The 6600-nt window shown below is 43.4% G+C and overlaps 1 protein-coding gene across 2 annotated transcripts in view; it reads left to right on the top strand.

Annotated features, from left to right (window-relative positions):
• The first annotated feature begins 528 nt into the window (after positions 1-528).
• The window catches only part of LOC104815214 (25.3 kDa vesicle transport protein), an 8417-nt gene continuing 2345 nt past the window's right edge, over positions 529-6600 (top strand). The window contains exon 1 of one of the 2 annotated variants that reach the window (XM_010543529.2): positions 529-638. The gene's annotated coding sequence lies outside the window, so the exon portion shown is untranslated. The remainder of the gene's footprint in view (positions 639-6600) is intronic. The other variant, XM_010543530.2, reaches the window with a different exon arrangement.

Here is a 6600-nt window from a genome sequence, read left to right on the forward strand (position 1 = left end):
TCCCTACTGTTTCATACGTGTTTTGATAGGTTGAAAACATGATTATCATATCAGATTGAAGTCGTCGTCTTAGCGGGTACGTATGAGTATTTATTATCTATTTAAACCTCCTACAGTTTTGGCATTTAGAAAAGGGCAGTATATATGATCCACGACCTTTTGGTAATGAACGACACAACCTACGAATCCTGAAACATGATCCGCATGTTTTGGAACACGAGTTGAAATTTCTGATTCATGACATATATAGGTCGTGGAAGGTCAATGAAACGCAAAGGTTATGGACACCCGAAGGTGACATCTAATGGAGGTCGTAAAACCACCCTGAAACACGGCCCGACCACAGGGCCCTCAAAGCTACAGATCCATGACCAGTTTTCCGGTCTTGGGAAGATCAAAACCGGTATTGAAGATTTAGGTGTGATTTTAAATTACCAAAATAACCTTATAAGATTATAACATCAATGAGAAAAGCTTGAAAACCGACAACTGTCTTCCCCTCTCTCTCTCTCTCTCGCTTCATCTCTCAACATCTCAGATCGATTTCGGTCTGTTCTCTGGTTTTTATCTCCACCGGCGATTTGACGGTGGGGCCGGATCTCTATCGGAGATCTAGATTGGTTGCATTCTGCCCACTGGTGAGTTCCTTCTCTCTCTCGCTCTCTGGCTTTTGGGTTTCGATCACTAGACGAAGAAATTCTTGGATTTTGCGTGGTTTGGTTGGCATGGGGTTTAGGACAAGATTGATTGTGTCTTTTATCACTACCTCTCTTCTCATTTCGTTTTCTTTGAGCTTGTTTGAATCGATCAATTCCCCTTCTCTTGTTACTTTTTTTTTTGTTTTTGCTGTTTGGTCCGCGTACACCTCCCATGGGATTTGTGTTAATTTTCGGTTTATTTGAAATTTTTCCTGTTTGATTTTTGTTGCTTGTGATAGCCTACAATCCTGTGACACGAGCAATATCTGCTACTTCCTTATTTAGCTGATTCCATACATTCATTCTGATTGATTATTTTCCTTATTGTAAATGCTCTTCTCTGTATATATGCCTCTGTTATGGTCTGATAATAAAATGAGACAATTCATATACATTCTCTTTGCTTATATGGTATCAGAGGTCTGAAATCGTCCATCGACGTTCTTAGATCCTCCGTTCCTATCTCCTCTGTTTTTCCATTTTGGTCATCTACTTAGTCCATTATCATGACTACCACATCACCCGTAACCAGTAACCCTTCAACCAACACACCCTCTGCCCCACTCACTGGTCTACCAAGTGATAATGTCACTCCATATGATCCAATGAATCCTGTCAGCACATTGATTAACGTCAATGTCTCCAATGTCACCAAACTTTCGGCGACAAATTACATCACCTGGAGCGTTCAGATCAAAGCTTTGCTTCAAGGGTACTCTCTGGATCAGTTCCTGGACTCTGAACAGATTCCATCTGCTACGGTAATTACCAACAGTGTTGTCTCTCCAAATCCTGCATTTGCAAACTGGTTTCGCCAGGACAGACTTGTGTTCTCGGCGATACTCGGCTCTATCTCCGGCTCCTGTCAGGCACTCATTGCCTCAGCCCCAACCTCTGCTGTAGCCTGGACAACTCTCGCTGCAACCTATGGTCGTTCGAGCAGAGGCCATATCAAACAAATCAAAGAGAATATGAAGCGATTCCTCAAAGGTCAGAAATCAATTGACGATTATATGCACTTCTTTAAAGTCAAGGCTGATGAATTAGCCTTACTCGGAAAACCAATGGATCACGAAGACTTGCTCGATCTCATTCTCGCTGGACTGGGGGATGAGTTTAAAACCATCAAAGATGTTGTTCATGCAAGAGACACTCCAATCTCTTTCACCGAACTTCATGAGAGACTACTCAGTCATGAAGTGGATATTTCCACTGCCTCGTCGGTTCTGTCTGATATTCCTATCACGGCAAACACTGTCAATCACAAGCCGCGTCAGTTTTCTCGCCCCAACTTTCGTCAAACATCTGACAACAGATCCTTCCGTCCTTCACATCCTCAGCCTCGGGGATATCAAGGCAAATGTCAATTGTGCGGTGTACAAGGGCATAGTGCACGCTACTGCAGACTCCTTCGCCAAGGACAGGGAACTTCTGTTCCTTCTCAGCAGAATTCCTCTGCTCATCATGGCTCGACACCCTGGCAACCTAGTGCCCATCAAGCTGCTCTCACCACACCAGCATCCTCACCCTGGCTGCTTGATTCAGGGGCGTCTCATCATATTACCACAGATCTTGCAAATCTGTCACTTCATGCACCTTACACAGGAGGCGATGAAGTCGTTATTGGAGATGGTTCTAGTCTATCGATAACACATACGGGTTCTATGTCTCTTCCCTCTTCTCGCCATCCTCTTTCTCTCAATCATGTTCTTTATGTACCTACTATGCAGAAAAACCTCATTTCAATCCACCAATTATGTGTTTCTAACAATGTTTCGGTGGAATTCTTTCCCCACTCCTTTCAGGTGAAGGATCTCAACACGGGGGCACAACTCACAACCGGTCGGCTTAACAACGGAGTTTATGAATGGCCAGCACTTCCTGTCATCAAATCTCAAAGTTTCAGTTCGGCTCCTCTTGTCTGTTCTAGTGTCAAAACCACTCTTCATGAGTGGCATTCTCGCCTCGGACATCCATCCACCGAGGTTCTCAATAAAATCATTTCTCAGTTTTCGCTACCATTTTCAAAGTCATCGAGTCAGTTCATGTCATGTGAGTCATGTTTCGTTAATAAAAGTCATAAACTCCCGTTTCATTCCTCTTCCATTACATCATCTCGCCCACTTGAAGTCTTGTTTTCCGATGTATGGAGTTCTCCGGTTGTCTCTTTCGATGATTGCAAGTACTATGTTCTCTTTGTGGACCATTTTACTAGATACACATGGTTGTATCCTCTAAAACGCAAAGCTGACGTTTCCTCTGTTTTCATACGATTCAAAGCATTGGTTGAAAACCGTTTTCAATGTAAAATCGTCTCCCTTTACTCCGATAATGGAGGCGAATACATTGCTCTCAAAAATTTCCTCTCAACCAATGGCATCTCTCATTATACAACTCCACCGCACACCCCCGAACATAACGGGATTTCTGAACGAAAACATCGACATATAGTCGAAACGGGTCTTTCTTTCCTCACCCAATCTTCTATTCCGGCTGAATATTGGACTTTCGCTTTTCCCGCTGCCCTTTACTTGATAAATCGTCTTCCAACTCCTGTCTTACAGTCTCGGTCACCATTTGAATCTCTCTTTTCATCGACCCCCAACTACTCAAAGTTGCGTATTTTTGGTTGTCTCTGCTTTCCATGGTTACGCCCATACTCCCGTCATAAACTCGAACCTCGGTCACTGCCCTGTGTTTTTGTTGGATATTCACTTACACAAAGTGCATATCTCTGTCTTCATGTACCTTCCTCTCGAGTTTATGTATCTCGTCATGTCAAGTTTGTCGAAACTCAATTTCCTTATCCTCGTCCTCTGTCAACCTCCCCTGATAAGAATTCTGCGTCTCCTTCTTCCTCTTCCTCATCTTCTCTGGTTCCTTGCTGGCCATCGCATACTCTACTCCAGTCGACAATGCTCCCCTGTTCAGATTCTTCGCTGTTGCCATCTTCATCAACTTCTGCCCAGAACCAGGTATTTTCTCATCCATTGCCCACTCATCAAACTACTCTACCTACTACAGACACGTCACCCACTATAGCCGACACCACCTCAAACCCTCCACTAGATACACCACCATCTGATTCTCTCTCCTCAGCAAACAATCCACCTCTTCCTACAGCTGCCAGATCACGAGATCCCACCCCACCGCGCAACCACCATCAAATGACTACTCGTTCTAAAAATCACATTACCAAACCTCTCACCAAACTTTCTCTCAACACCGTCCTCACTCCACCAACCGACATAGAACCCACTTGTGTGTCACAGGCTCTTAAATATCCCCAATGGCGACAAGCGATGTCAGATGAGTTCAACGCCTTGATAAAAAATGGAACGTGGAGCCTTGTTCCTCCGGATCCGACATTCAATGTGGTTGGCTGTCGATGGGTGTTTAGAACAAAGCGTCTTCCTGATGGATCAGTTGACAGACATAAAGCGAGACTAGTAGCCAAGGGTTTCAACCAAAGACCCGGTGTTGATTATACAGAAACTTTCAGTCCTGTTATCAAGCCTGCGACAATCCGTGTGATTCTTAGTGTGGCTGTCTCACGAGGTTGGGAGCTCCGTCAACTCGATGTTAATAACGCATTTTTGCAGGGTTCTCTTCAAGATGATGTGTATATGGCACAACCACCCGGATTCATTGATCGGGATCAGCCGTCCTTCGTTTGTAAACTGCATAAGGCGATCTACGGGCTCAAACAAGCTCCCAGAGCTTGGTACAATGAGCTCTGTCACTTTCTTCTGAAGATGGGCTTTGTCAACTCTCTGTCGGATACCTCTCTTTTCATCTTCAATCACGATAATATCATCATCTACCTTCTTGTCTACGTGGATGATATCGTGATTACAGGAAATCTTCCGACAGAAGTACAGAGATTCATCAACAGCCTTGCCTCTCGTTTCTCACTGAAAGACTTGGGATTGCTGTCATTCTTTCTTGGTCTTGAAGTCAAACGGACACATCAAGGTATTCACCTGACTCAGAAACGATACATACGTGACATTCTCACTCGACACCACATGGCAGAAGCCAAACCAGTTCCTACTCCACTCTCCTCCACTACTATTCTGTCAGCTCACTCAGGGACGCCTATCGAAGACCCTACTGAATATCGCCAGATTCTCGGTGCCCTGCAATATTTGGTTCTTACACGTCCAGACATTGCTTATGCAGTGAATAAACTCTCCCAGTATATGCATCAGCCTACGTCAGACCATTGGCAAGCAGTTAAGCGTATCCTACGCTACATTAGCGGCACCAGCTCGGTTGGTCTGTTTTACTCGAAGAATACACCCATGTCCTTACACGCTTTCTCGGACGCTGACTGGGGCGGGGATCGCGACGACTTCACGTCGACGGGAGCTTATGTGATTTATCTTGGCAAAAATCCTGTTTCCTGGTCTTCAAAGAAACAGAGATTTGCTGCGAAATCGTCCACCGAGGCTGAATATAAGTCTGTTTCTTCAACAGCCTCAGAAGTTCAGTGGCTTGTGTCATTACTGTCGGAACTCGGCATTACCATTCCATCTACGCCAGTGATATACTGTGACAATGTGGGAGCCACATATCTCTCGGCTAACCCGGTTTTTCACTCACGGATGAAGCATGTTGCAATTGACTACCACTACATTCGTGGATTGGTTAAAGATCACCGACTTCGGGTCACTCATGTCTCTTCAGCAGATCAACTTGCTGACACATTGACTAAGCCACTGCCAAAAACCCGATTTGAGCTCCTCCGACTCAAGATCGGCCTCATACCCGACACCGATCTTGCGGGGGCATGATAGCCTACAATCCTGTGACACGAGCAATATCTGCTACTTCCTTATTTAGCTGATTCCATACATTCATTCTGATTGATTATTTTCCTTATTGTAAATGCTCTTCTCTGTATATATGCCTCTGTTATGGTCTGATAATAAAATGAGACAATTCATATACATTCTCTTTGCTTATAGCTTGACTGTTGAAATCTAAAACCCTTTTCGGTGAACGAATTTTAGGAAAAGTGGTTTAAGTATAATCAGTTGAAACGTGGAGAAATACTGGGAAATCCATTTGCTTTTTGATGAACTATGGTTCTATTTGCAGAAATGGTACTTTGATTTCAACCAGTGGATGGGTCTTTTTTTGAATGTGACTGGAGTCGATTCCTAGCTTCTTCCATCCCAGCCTTTAGAGATTTATTACTCTTTTCCTTTACTGAGCTGTCTTGTTCAATTTCATAGTTTTGTGCTTTTTCTGTCTCTTCTTTGTAATGATAATGCATGGTTCCTAGTACGATCATTCTTGTCATGTGTGAGTTTCACCACTTTCATAGGTTAATGTTCTTTCTGCATTTTGATGAACTGTCAAAAGGGTGTTTTATAAACTGAAGATCAAACAGTAAGATGTCTCTGTTTCATGGCTAAATCCATACAAATCACATCTATTCATGTTCTTCAAGTGTCACCGATCATTAAGATGCCTCTGTTTTGTGACTTATGGTGCTACTCTTTTCTCAGAACTGTTTTATGGTAGTGATATGTGGTTTCCGAGGTGGGACTCTGACATTATGCAATATCTTTCTTATGGTTATTTTGTTTTGTGTCAAGTGTCTGTCGAAAAATTTACAGGCATATCTTTCTCTTTGCAGTGATGAAACTATAGCCGCATTTTTTGAGGCCGTGGGAAATTCTGTGGATGAACTATTGCTAAATAAATTTAAGACAGACTGTAAAACTGGTCATTCATCTTGTAGCTTCACTTCTAGATGTAGTGCATTGTCGTGATCTATTGTCACCGTTTGTCCACTGGTTGCTAGAGCAGTCTTGTTTCTTGCTAAACAACTAGTTTTCCTTGAATACTAAATCTAGATTCCAGGAATTGTTTCTTTGATCCCCCCCCCCCA

Source organism: Tarenaya hassleriana, unplaced genomic scaffold (genome assembly GCF_000463585.1).
Source record: "Tarenaya hassleriana unplaced genomic scaffold, ASM46358v1 Cleome23, whole genome shotgun sequence".
Classification (NCBI taxonomy): Eukaryota; Viridiplantae; Streptophyta; class Magnoliopsida; order Brassicales; family Cleomaceae; genus Tarenaya; species Tarenaya hassleriana.